This window comes from Pelodiscus sinensis, chromosome 2 (assembly GCF_049634645.1).
Source record: "Pelodiscus sinensis isolate JC-2024 chromosome 2, ASM4963464v1, whole genome shotgun sequence".
Classification (NCBI taxonomy): domain Eukaryota; kingdom Metazoa; phylum Chordata; order Testudines; family Trionychidae; genus Pelodiscus; species Pelodiscus sinensis.
The window spans coordinates 169,597,859-169,611,531 of record NC_134712.1 but is presented as its reverse complement, the minus strand read 5'-3'; positions in this window follow the sequence as shown (position 1 = coordinate 169,611,531).

The window sequence follows — 13,673 nt, the reverse complement described above, 5'->3', positions numbered from 1 at the left end:
GCCTTGCCAAAAAATTGAATAAACTGGATAGGACGACTAGCATCACATGTGACTATTGCTCGTAAAGCTAATAACTTGGACTTTCCATTCCATGGGAAATTCCCAACATTTGAACATTTCCATTTGTCCTAAATTTGCAGGAAATTATTTCCTTCCAAAGTGAAATTTGTGGAAAAAAATCGGAAATAATAAACTTAATTGAATGTGTTGTGTTGACTACATTATAAAGATGAAACAAAGCACCTGGACCTGTCTAATCAGTGTTTTCCCAAAGGAATACTGTTCAACTAGAAAATTTTCACTCAGTTCTAATCGCTATATTTCCAAAAACATGTTGGATTAATACATGTCTAAACTTGTGCTGCAACTTTCCCAGAATGGGTTATGGTTTGACCAAAAATTGGAGTTTCTAGTATGATACACCAGATGTTGTTTGCCTAACAGGAATAAATGTCTTCAATATTTAGCACTATAAGTGACTTTTCTTTTAATATATTGTAATATTTTAATTAAATACATTTTACACCTGCTAGCAACTTCATGACAAGTAAATTCATCTAAAATTAAAGCAGCTTTTTTGGTTATTGATGTACCGTGATTTGGTTGTGACACTAGACATGCAGCTTTGCTGATTGGCAAAAGAAACATTCTCTGAAACAATATAAAGTATTTAGGAATTCTGAACAGTAACTGGCTTTCCATAATTTCTCCCATTCTTTGAGTCATCAGATCCCATCAGTGGTTAAAGAGTTTGGCCTTGTATTCATTGTAAAACAACTCTTTAAAATTGTTTTCATTCAGATTGCTTTAATTGATTGACTTTAAAATCAATTAGCTTTAAAAGTGAAATAAGAGCTTCTAACCAGCCCTCTCCTAAACTGTTCAATATGGGAATCTTACTCAACATCTGACTAAATCAAACTGGGGGAGGGAGGATGGAATTGTTACAATAAGCCGGTATTACATGTGACCAATTTTTTTTGCAATGATGACATGGCCTGAACTATTAACACTTTAAAACTAGATAAAAAATTAGAAAAAGTCACTGATCTGTATCTGAGGATAACTCTATTACAAAACTGAGGTTCCCTCTACTTACTATCTTGATAAATTAAGCAGTCCACTATAGAACGTACAAGAGTTTGGTTATGCATCCTAGGTAACAGATTGCTCTGAAATTAAGTACATTTGAGATGTCACAGTAAACTTTCCTGCATCACATTTAGTCTACACTGTGGTCTTAGTGTAACACCTTTTAAAAATTAACAGCTTTCTAACATACCACTAGGTGATAGAAATTGGCGAAGTGTCTGAGATGTTTGTCCAATGTATAAACTACAGCCTATACTGGAACAGGATACCATACTCCAAGAGGCTCTGGGAGACAGACCCATTGTCTCCTATAGACAACCACCTAACCTCAAGATGATTCTTACCAACAACCACAGGACATACCACACTAATACCAAGCCTGGCACCTTCCCTTGCAACAAACCCCGTTGCCAGCTTTGTCCACATATTCATTCTGCTGATACCATTATTGGACCTAACCAAGTGAGTTATAAGATCAAGAACACATATTCCTGCGCATCCAGAAATATAATCTATGCTATCTTGTGCCGAAAGTGTCTGTCTGCTATGTACATTGGACAAACATCTCAGACACTTTGCCAAAGGATTAATGCCCACAAAACAGATATCAGACAAGATCACAAAGAAAAAACAGTTTCTTGCCATTTTAACCAGAAAGGACACTCTCTCAATGACTTAACCACCTGCATTCTGCTACAAAGACCTTTTACATCTGCACTTGAAAGGGAATCCTCTGAACTGTCATTCATGTTAAAATTCGACACTCTCCAAAAAGGAATGAACAAACACTTGAACTATCTCACCCATTACCAAGATAGCTTCCCCAATTATCACCTCTAATATCAATTCACAGACACTTACCTTCCTTCATTCCCCCCCCCCGCATCCCTCTCCTGTTCTGCAATGTGATTTGCCCTTTTTATATGTGTTCATTTTTTTTAATTGTATCCTTTGGTATATATGGTTGTGACTATTTTCTTCCACTATTTGATCTGAGGAAGTGGGTCTGGCCCATGAAAGCTCATCATCTAATAAACCATCTTTTTAGTCTTTAAAGTGCTACATAGTCCTGCATACCACTAGGTGGTGAGTCTGACTAATTCTCTGCTAAAACAGCAGAATCTGCTATCAGAATAGTTAAAGTAGTTTGGAAGAGTGCTCATACTTCCATACCTATATAAGAAGTCTATTAAACTGGGTCACCTGACAGTGAGTGAATGTTAAACCATGCTTATGCTGCATTCTCCTGGGCTAGGGAGGAGGTTTGTACTCTTATTCTAGGCAGTGAATCATCCATTTTCTCTCTCAGTTTTACAATGAATTTGCAATGATCTATTTCCCCCAAGAGGAGATTCTTGAAAGGTGTTCTTTTCCCACTGATGGCAGATGTGTAGTATGTTCTGTTGGGAACAAAATAATCCATGAACTTCATTGTGAATGGCTTGAAACTATTTTGCACACGGGCTATGTCTAGACTGGCGTGATTTTCGGCAAATGCTTTTAACAGAAAAGTTTTTCCGTTAAAAGCATTTCTGGAAAAGTGTCTAGATTGGCAGAGACACTTTTCCGCAAAAGCACTTTTTGCGGAAAAGTGTCCGTGCCAATCTAGACGCGGTTTTGCGCAAGAAAGCCCCGATCGCCATTTTTGCGATTGGGGCTTTTTTGCGCAAAACAATACTGTGTTGTCTACACTGGCCCTCTTGCGCAAAAGCATTTGTGCAAGAGGGCTTTTGCCCGAACGGGAGCAGCATAGCATTTCCACAAGAAGCACTGACAGTAGGAAGTCAGTGTTCTTGTGGAAATTCAAGTGGCCAGTGTAGACAGCTGGCAAGTTTTTTCCACAAAAGCAGCTGCTTTTGCGGAAAAACTTGCCAGCCTCGATGCAGCCCTGTAGAGGTAGAGTTAATTGATGGCTTTTAAGCCCCAGGAAGACATTTCAAACCCAGTTGTGAGGTACCTTGTTTAAACTGAGGGAACACAGTACAGAACCAATGCAATCAACCTCCACCTGTATAAAAACAAGTAGTCCTGTGGCACCTTAGAGCAGGGGTGAACAATATTTTTAATGGGGGAGGGGCGCTTGGCAAGTGGCATTGTGGGGTCTTAGGCTGGGTGCAGAAGGGAGCTTTGGGCAGGGAACTGGGCTTGAAGGAGGGGTTGTGGAGTCTGAGGGAATTTGGGTGAAGGAGGGGTTGTGAGCTGGTGCAGAGTCTAGAAGGGGGTACAGGTGCAGGAGAGGATTCTAGCCTGTGGGAGGGGCTCTAGGAGGAGGTGCAGGATCTGGGAGGGAGTTGTGACCTGGGTGAAGAGGGTTCGGGTGGTGACAGGGGGAATGGGATGTGGGTGGCAGAAAGGATTCTGGCCTGAGGGAGAAGTGTAGGAGGGGGTGCAGGGTCTAGGAGTTATCTGGCAAAAGGGTACAGAGGGTTTCTGTGGTGGCCTGCCCCAGGCCGTTGGGGGAAAGAGGGTAGGTGCCCTAGGTCAGCTCTGGCTAGGAGGTGCTTACCTAAGCAGCTCCCAGCTAGCAGCCCTGCAAAAACCTAAAGGCTAGTGGCAAGCTCCTCCACATGGCTTTGCTCTGGGGAGAGGGGGAAGGCAGTGGCTTCATTGGCTGTCCCTGGTGCCAGCAAAATTTCCCAGCTCCTACTGGCCAGAAACTGGCCAGTGGGAGCTGAGACACTGTTGGGGGGGAGGGGAGGGGGAGGCAGGACAGAGCACAAAGCCTCTCTCCAGCCACATTTAAAGTGGCTGTGCTATGCTGAAGGATCCCAACGAGGCAGCAGTGGGCTGGATCCTGTGGCTTGGCAGGCCAGATTTGACCTGTTAGCCACCCCTTTCCCCCTCCTGCCTTAGAGACTAACAAATATACAGGATCATGAACTTTCATGGGTAAGACCCACTTCATCTAGATGAAGTGGGTCTTACCCATGAAAGTTCATGATCCTATATATTTTTGCTAGTCTCTAAGGTGCCACAGGACTACTCACAGTTTTTACAGTTAGACTAACATGGCTACTACCTCTTTGAGGCTCCACCAGTCTGTTAGAGTTCCATATTCCCAATCCATACAGCATTGTCCAGCCCTCTCCTTTTCCTTCATGAAGCCAATACGGGCTGTAATAATCACAGATAGGTGCCCAAATAAGGGCACTTCTCTGTCCCAGGAGCAGCTGTCAAGTCTACCTGCCTACAATCTGTCAGGCTCCTTGCAAACATACTCTGACCTACCAGCCTACAACCCCATTTCTCTATGATCACCAGCTCTACATCTTAAAATTTCCACCTGTTTTAAAATCATGCAAAGGACACAATCTCCCTTTGATCCCTGACTGACTTCATACTAGCCCATAATTTTTGGCTATAAAGGCCTCATCACAATCCACCATGGCTCAACACTGTTGTACTGTTAGTGAAACTAGCTCCTAGGGTACATTTACACAAGGATAAAATACCGGAAGCAAAGCCAGAGCCATGGGCTGTGGAGCTAAAAGTTACTGTGTAGCTGTTTGGGCTCAGGGCCCCAGAATTTGAGCTCCAACTAAGCCCAAACAGCTACACAATTTTTTCAGCTCCAGCGTCCACACCCTGCAAGCCCGAGCCTATGTCTGGACTGCAGGCTTTTTTCAGAAGAAGCTTTTCCAGAAGAGATCTTCCAGAGAAGCTTCCGAAAGAGCGTCCACACTGCTTTTTCAATGCACTTTCGCAATCTGCTTTTTTGAAAGATAGCGTCCGTTCAGTGTAGACGTTCTCACATTTAAACTCTGGTTACTATGGATGGAATGGCCACCCGGGCACTTGTGCTTTTTCCTCTTTTCTTCCGAAAACTCCCTCTTCCCCATCCAAGCTCTTTCAGGAAAAGGCTTCTTCCTTGTAGAAAGAGGTTTATCAATGCTGGGAAAACCCCTCTGTTTTGATTTTATTTCGAAAGAACACGATTGCAGTGTGGACATACTGGAAGTTTTTTAGGAAAAATGGCTGTTTTCTGAAAAAAAATCTCTGCAGTGTAGACATACCCTCAATGAGTTATTTGAGGCCAGCCAGAAGTAGATGAAGCTTTGATGTTGAGTCCTTACTGTTTTTCTCCTAACACAGCACCTCTCTTCCTGTACTGAAATATTCACCGGTTGCTCTTTGCATTTTCTCTTACTCCTTTAACTAGTTGCAAATGATGTGAGGCCATTTTTAGAATGCAGACAAGATTTTTTTCTTTCCTCCCCCCCCCCCCCCACCCCCCAAAAAAAAATCCCAATCCAAGTTTTGAATAGAGCTACACACACAACTTGTGGTTCTGGAGAAAACATTCTCATGATTATTTGATTTGGGCAGTCTTCACCCAAACTATGCAAGAAATAATTTGATCTAAGTAAGAGACCACAATAACTTGACTAAGACCTATTCAACAGGTTTTCCCTCTTTACACACTTCAGCCCAACTGGCCAATGAAATCATAGAATGAGTGGCACAGCGGGGTGTTCTGTTTACTTTTCCAGGCATGCTGGCGCTAATATTTGTGGCAGCCAAAGTCCAGGATGGGGCTACTGGGATCAAACAGTTGCAATGATGACAAAAACATAGTTCAGCTATGTGCTGAAGAAATCTTTTGGATGCTCCTGGGAACCCTTTGTTGAAAATCTATCACTAAATTGATGGGAGCTCTGGAATAATTGGTCTCATACCGGATGGATCTTATGCCTTCCTTTGGCTACTGTTGCATCATTCCTTTTTCAGAAATGACTTATCCCTAGGGCTCATCAAATAGGGCTGAAGAGCTTGTTTGAGTTTTAAGCAGGGAATAGCTGGGAACAGCGGAAAGACTTATTTTCAGAGCACAGAGGATGATACCCAACACCCCACAGCAATGTTCTCCTAATTTTTTCCATGCAGCTGTAGAATAAATTTTATGTGCATTGAGACCTATGCAAATGTGCACCACCAGTAGAAACCAAATCTAGCTATGGCTGCTCTGCTAATCAGCTGGGCAGCATTTGTATCTCTTCCGCGTGGCTGCACAACTGCTCAGTTTACAGGGAACACTGCCTGATGGCCATCACTCTCCAGCCTCCACTTCAGATTTCACTAACGTTTCTACGCTAGCAGTATTCATTTACACTTTGTTCCCCAAATTACATTGTTTCCTTCAAATGTGCCAAGTGGCACGGTTTCCACCCTAGCTATGGATTGAGCGATTTTCCTGAAATGCAAAGTCAACTCAATAGCCTCTCCCCTCCTCTTTGCAGGAAAAGCAGCCTTGGAATTCAGATTTTCGCAGGCTAATGGAGAAAGTTCCCAGAAAAGTTAAACTGAGCAAAGTCAGGATTGGCTCCACTTTCCAAGCTGAGATCATATTGAAAAGTAAACGGAAAGCACATTTGAATTTTTTAACTAAGGAAATATACTCAATCATCTAAATTGTAGTAACAGACCTCAATAATCAGTACAGGGAAAACTAGAGGACTTTCTCATCCATACCCGATCTTCAATTCCTTGAAGCTAAAAGAAAGCTTCCTGTAGTTACAGAACTAAAACAGGCTGAAATTTTTCAAACTTTTTGTGCATTTTTTTCACCAAAATATTTGTTCTAAAAAGACCCAATTTTTCTGAGGCTTTTGAGTTCAAATTTTGGCAAAGTATTTATGAAAACGTTTACCTAAATGTGAGATTTTCACTAAATGAAACTTTTAGAAAACCTTTTTGATAATGCTTTCAATATAAAGTAACTTTTGAAAAAATGAAAAGTGAGTCTATTTCTAATCCTGGGAGAACTGGAAATAGTGCTGCAATTTCTCTTAATACTCTTCCATATTTGACCAGCTCTTTCATAGTAGGGTTAATGTTCTTTGTGAGTCAACCATTTCAAAGCTTAAAGTGCAGCAGGGAAGGTTTAGATTGGACATCAGGAAAAAATTGCTAACTGTCAGGGTGGTCAAATATTGGAATAAATTGCCAAGGGAGGTGGTGGAATCTCCCTCTCTGGAGATATTTAAGAACAGGTTAGATAGACATCTGTCAGGGATGGTGTAGATGGAGCTTGGTCCTGCCTTGAGGGCGGGGGGCTGGACTCGATGACCTCTTGAGGTCCCTTCCAGTCCTATTATTCTATGATTCTATGAAAGCGAAGCCATGAAATAATTTCAACTATTTGAGAGCAATGGCATAAGCACACCTATATATACACCCGTACCACTAGATTTCATATTGCTTCCAAATGGTTCTAGTTGTCAGGCATTGGGGATTCTTAGGCTATGTCTAGACTGCAGGCTTCTTTCGAAAGAGGCTCTTTTGAAAGAGAGCGTCTAGACTGCACGCGGAACTTTCGAAAGAGCAAGCCGCTTTTTCAAAAGAAAGCACCCAGTGAGTCTGGATGCTCTCTTTCGAAGAAGCCCTATTTACAGTCAAGAACGCCTTCTTTTGAAAGAAGCACTTTTGAAAGAAGGCGTTCTTCCTCGTGAAATGAGGTTTACCGCCGTCGACAGAAAAGCCGCGTTCTTTCGATTTAATTTCGAAAGAACGCGGCTGCAGTCTAGACGCAGGTGAAGTTTTTTCGGAAAAAGGCTACTTTTCCCGAAAAAACCCCTGAGTCTGGACACAGCCTTAGACACGGACACTCAATTTAATAGCCACTGACTTCCATTTCAGGACTTCCTGCTCCCACACATGGTCATACTGAGTGTGGTTCTACCTTGAAAGTGCAAAAAAAAAAAAAAAATTGAGGCACCATAGTCACTGTGTGTGGCTGTTTTTCTGCATCCTTTTTTGTTCCATTTGTAGATTTAAAAAAAGTGGGTTTTTTCCCCTAACTGCAATCCCCACAAACTCACTTGTTTTCTGATCAGTCTTTTTCATCTTGGAGTGTTTGTGTTGTAATGATGGAATGCCACAGATCAGATCCTTGCATCCCTACTCATGTCAACAGTTCAATGCAAGTGTGGGCCAGTAAAATTCAATTTTACAGGTGTTTTCCCTCCCACCCAATAAGTCTCAAATTATGTTATGGGGCATGGTTCCTGCTCAATGACTTTGTTTTCCAAAATACGCATTACTTACAAGAAAACAGAGCTAAATGTGACATTGGAAGTGAGTTGAGAACAGAACAGGCAATACAGCTGATGGACATAGATTTCTGGGACCATATAAATAGAGGGGCAAAACCCTTCCAGGGTAACAGAGTTCCTTTTTTCATGAAGAAGTAACTTCCTCAAAACACGCCCAAGGAAGACAGATTCCTCAGAGGTGCTATGCAGTGTAGAGAAGTACTGTTACTAATCACTACCTCCATTTTCCCTTCCAAGAACCAGGTGCATTTCTTTAATTTTACAGGCTCTAGCATGAGCACAGAGGAGCAGGTAGGTTACACAAAAATGACCAGCACAAGACATTCCACTGCACACTTTTTCCCTTGTGTGGAAGATACTTAATCACATAAGTAAATGACTAGAAGGGACTCAGATACTATGGTGACGAGCGCGGTGTCAAAACCGGACTAGAACTGCATAATATGCACTGTCAAGTCTGACAGCAATAAACAGTAGGAGAGAAACCAACAACTTGTTACAAATTCATAGGAATTATCTGTGACTAATTGAAACACTAACACTGCTCTTGCCAACAGCAGCCTGGGAATTGCACACATGATTGTCTTTCTAAATAGATTATTGGGTGTGAGGAAACAACACCTCTACATCTGAAGAAATGGGCTGTGCCAACAAAAGCTCATGATACTATCTACATGTTTTGTTAGTATTTAAAGTGCTATCAGGCCATTTGTTGTTTTTAAAATTTTTCCTGTTACAGACTAACTCAGCTACCCCTTGAAACCTATACTATAGTTATTAGATAGCTGTCCAGGATTTAAACAGATGGTGGCAGCATTTCTCTGCATCTCCTTGTTCCTCTTCCATGACACAGATTGCCCCTTCTTTCATCTTCAGAAGTTTCAGGCTTAATTTGTAATCTCTCAATTCCCCATTAGCAATTCAGAAGATGTGGTCTGCCAGCTACTCCAGAGGGAACTCTTCTATTTTTTCTTCACTATTAAATGAAAGTAGTTGGAGTGGAAGCGTATTGTATTCAGCAAGCTCCCATTCCAATTAACAGACATTAGATGGGCAAACTTTCTTCCTTTAGAATCCTTCACCTACCCCCAATCAAATATTTCATTTCAGCAAGATGTTTGTGTGGCCATTGGTGGCATGTATGGGCACCTAGAAAATAGGCTGATCTGATTTCATCGGTTTTGGACAAGCATCAGTGACAGTGGAATGTATGCAGAAATGTTTCCTTTAGGTTGTGAACTGAGCTACGTTGGAAAAGAAGCAAAGCACAATCCTACTGGAGGCATGAGCACATGTGCATACAGGTTAGCAGCTGGGATGTAATAGTACAGTCGATTTACTGATAAGGAAAAGCTTATAGGCTAATGCTATAGACTTACATGCATTTCCCCCACTCCCTTGCCAGTAAATTTTTTTTAGCAGGCTGGCCAGCAGCCCGGTTTGGTGCTGGTTTGTGCCGGGTCCCAGACCTACCCCCACTGCAGTTTTGCATTTAAAAAGTGTATTAGAAGGCAGGCAGGCAGCCCAGCTCATGCCAAGTCCAGGAGGTTGGCCCCCCTATCCCTCAGACAGGGGCTGCTGCCACCCTGCACTGCTGCCTCTGTATCAGAGGCAGCAGTGCAGGGCAACAGGCAGCCAGCCCATGAAGAGAGTGTTTTTTTTAAACTGGCTCCCCTTGCAAACCAGCGACCACCTGGCAGAAGCGGTACAGAGGCAGCAGCACAGAGTAGCAGAGGACTCCTTGGGAGCAGCTGCCGGCCCCACCCCCCAGGGACTATAGAATAGTCGTGTTACTGATTATTCATGACATTAATCAACTGTTCAATTAACTAACATTTAACATCCCTCGTTAGCAGTTTTCCATAAGATCAAATGGTTGGCAATTTAACTTTGGAAGCCAGATGACTCTGAATAAGGTTGTGCCTATAGATCAGGATACATCAACAGCTATACATTAAATTGGAAATTGGTCAAATGCCACAAGAGTGATTCTTATATAATAAAATGATTAATGGGGTTACTCTGAGAGGACACACGCATTCCCTAGAGATTCCCTAGGGCCCCACCTAAACGCCTGTCCTGTGCATGTCCACATGGCTCAGTACTCTTCCTTCAATGTCAATCCATCCACTCAGAAATGCCATATACCCTGCCCACCAACGTGCAGCTCACACTTAACTATACATCACTCCCTGCTATTCTGCTGTCACTAAGATTCCTCAACACCTGGAAGACATAAGCTTGTAGACAAAAAGCAGTTGGCTCGTGTTCATCCCAGGGAAGAGAGGAGTGATACAGGTGAGGGACGGGGAAAACACTCAAAGGACCTGAGACAATTAAAACCAGGTCTGTGGGTTTGTTTGATCCTTTCCTTTGCCAATGTCTTCTTCCCAACAAAGAACAACAAGTTTGTGCCCAGAGAGGCACCCTTTGTCAGTTTTGGTGCTTTTTCCATCTCATCGCCTTTGGATCCAGAGGCACTAGCTGTCTAAAACCACACACCAAACTCTAGCATGAGCTGAGCATGCAGACAGAAAGCATTACGGTGTAACATCAGATTGAAGATTCTGGTCACGTTAGAGGGGACACTAAGGTCTAGTCAGAACCGAGGCAAGACAAGAAAAATCCTTGATATTTTCCTGACCATTAAGAAAACACACCACCACCACTACGCAACACAAGAGCAACACCAAAAGAAAAAACACACTATTGACTCTCCATATGGAATAATGGTTTTGAATTTATATAATGACTTTCACATGAAGCTCTTAAAGCATTTTTAGATATATTAATTAACGAATCTAGATATTATTCCCATCACACAGATGGGGGAAAGTCACAGCTTTTTTCAATTACCAAAGTCACACAGCGGAAGACCTGGAAACAGATCACAGAATATCTTACTACCATACTCCAACCATTCATGAGTGCTCCATATTGAGAGAGGTGGTTTCTTGTAACCAGTTCAACAAAAATCCACATGAAAAATTAGGCAACTACTGTGGTGACTGCATTATCAGAGAGTATTCAGTGAGGTTCTTCTTCTGGTAGTTAGGGATAGAAGTGCAAAAACAAGCAAGGGTAAAGGCTACAGATGGAAGCTGGAATGCCACAGCCTCGGGAATGTGAATGTAAACCGTGAATCCAACTCAAACTTCTGTTGCTCTAACAAGTAGCATGATAGTGGAAAGAAAACCATTCTGCATTTGCAGTTACTGGAGAACTGTTGTATCTATTGGAATGCCATGCAAAATAGTATATTTCTTCCTTCTTTTGGTGGTTTAAATTCAATGTGTGCTTTTTGAGGTGCTGGACTAAATGATGGCAAATGTCAGTCTATGGATCAAATGATTGATTTGAGAGGGACTCCAATGTACAGAGAGAATTTATAATGCTGTGGTGTGATATACAAAATTTTACTAATATGGATTGGGGCTGATTGTACTACACAGATGGAACTCATCCCAAATGTGAACTGGAAAAAAACAACAACCTGGGGCATTTGTTTCTTGTTTGCATGACATTACACTGAGACAATTTAAAAATGTTTATAGATTTTTTTTTAAAAGGTATTGGAATGACTATCCTCCTTTCCTACCCCCACATGTAAAGACCAGCTCCTCCCAAAAGTGCAACTGCACAGGCCTTACTGGGAGAAATTATTGCAACCCATACATTTTAGAAACTCCTGAAGGAAAAAAAAAGACTTCAGATATTTGATGGGGTCCTCGTAACAAGGTCTGAGGTCTTTTGCTTTGTCAAGATAGGCTTTCTAGTTCTTAGATTGCAACATATGGGACCATAAACCTGTCACAAGTCCATACTGAACGCTGCTCAACCAGAAACTAGGATCAGTGTGATTTGGGAAGCCATTACATGCCACAGGGTAAGGCAGGAGAAAGCACCAGGGGTTATTTTTTAAAACGGCAGCAGTTTGAAGCTGCTCAGAAGTTTAGAATTATGACATGACACTCCTGACAGAGATATTGATGGTAGAGTGCAGGCAAAGAGGTTGGGACTTCATAGGAATTATCACAGGGAATATAATTTCTTTAAAAAAAAAAAAAAAACACCAAGAGGATCACCAGTTAAATTCCCCCTCCTGCTGCTTTCACATTGCAGCTGGTATTTGTCTTAGGTATATTCAACTGCCACAACACACACATCTTCTGTGACTCTCCCACACAGTTGCATTGTCAAAGCTAACAATGAGCATTAAACAAAGAATAATATTGGTGCTCTGCTCTTTGATTGGTTTCTCTCATTAGTAGAAAAACATAAGTTATTTTTCTATAACACTGATCTTTAACATTTTTGGCTTGGAGTTCCGTATTTGTTCTGAAGCAGCTGTATGAATTTGATAAAATAATGATGTAATGTTTGCTCTGTAGCTGGGTTGACAAACTACACAGAAGTTGACAAATAGACATGGTTTTGATGTTTGTTCAGAAAAATGCTTTAAAATGTGTCCTGTTGGAACACAGGTGGGTAATGTTGAGGACTGGAGCTAACGTTACACAGAATTCAGAAGAAAAAAAAAAGACAACTAGTCGAGTAGATCCGACAGAGGAAGGGGCTGCATCCAAATGAAGTCGGATTAAAAAGTGTGGCTACAACATCAGAATCATCTCTGTGGCCCTGCAGAAAGCCATGCAGAGAATGTTAGTTTAGTAACTTGTGGAAGTTACAGCAAAAATTGGAAGTATCTATTTAGAGGGAACAAAGGATTGTTACGGTTTCATTGTGTGCCAGTATCCACATTACATGCCACTACCACAGTAAACCAGAAGACTACTGAAAATCCAGGAGCTCTTATCTAATATAATTTTGGCAGTACATATTTTAAGACAAAATATGCTGTGATAGCATTTAGATTAAAGAATTAAGACCCTACACAAATGTTTCTTCTATTGCTTTTTATCATCATGTTCTTGTAATTAGCATCAGACAGACCCTAATGCATTCACTTTCATATAGCTGTGGGGTTTGCCTCATATTATTCTTTGACACGTCTTCCATTTGTCTTTTAAAATCCATACTCAGCATTAACATTATTTTTAGAAATATCTGACTTGTCTCTTTTTCCTGCCCTCTGACTTACATTGGCTATTCCTAGCCTAGTGGTGCTTTGTCTTTCAGAGTTGTAGAAAGTGCACTTTTGCGTGGAATGGGCACATTTACGTAGAGGTCAACAGAGTCACATTCCTAATGCAGTGTCAGCAGCTCCTTCCTGATTTCTTGTGAGAAAACTGAATTATTTCAGCATGTGACACCTCTTCCCACCCTCTCTCCCCCCCCCCCCGCCACCATTGTTCTTCTGTAATCACACACAAGATTTGTTAACACCAACACTGGTTAAAAACAGTCTGATGTAACAGTACAATTTTGTAAGACTGCAGAATGACTCCAGCTAATGGCTCTGGAGAATATTAATACTGAGCTAAAGTCTGATGAGAAATCCTGCCTCTCCCCCAGCTTGTCCCAAAGTCAATAGCGAAACTCACTTTGATGAAGCCAGGATTTCATGTC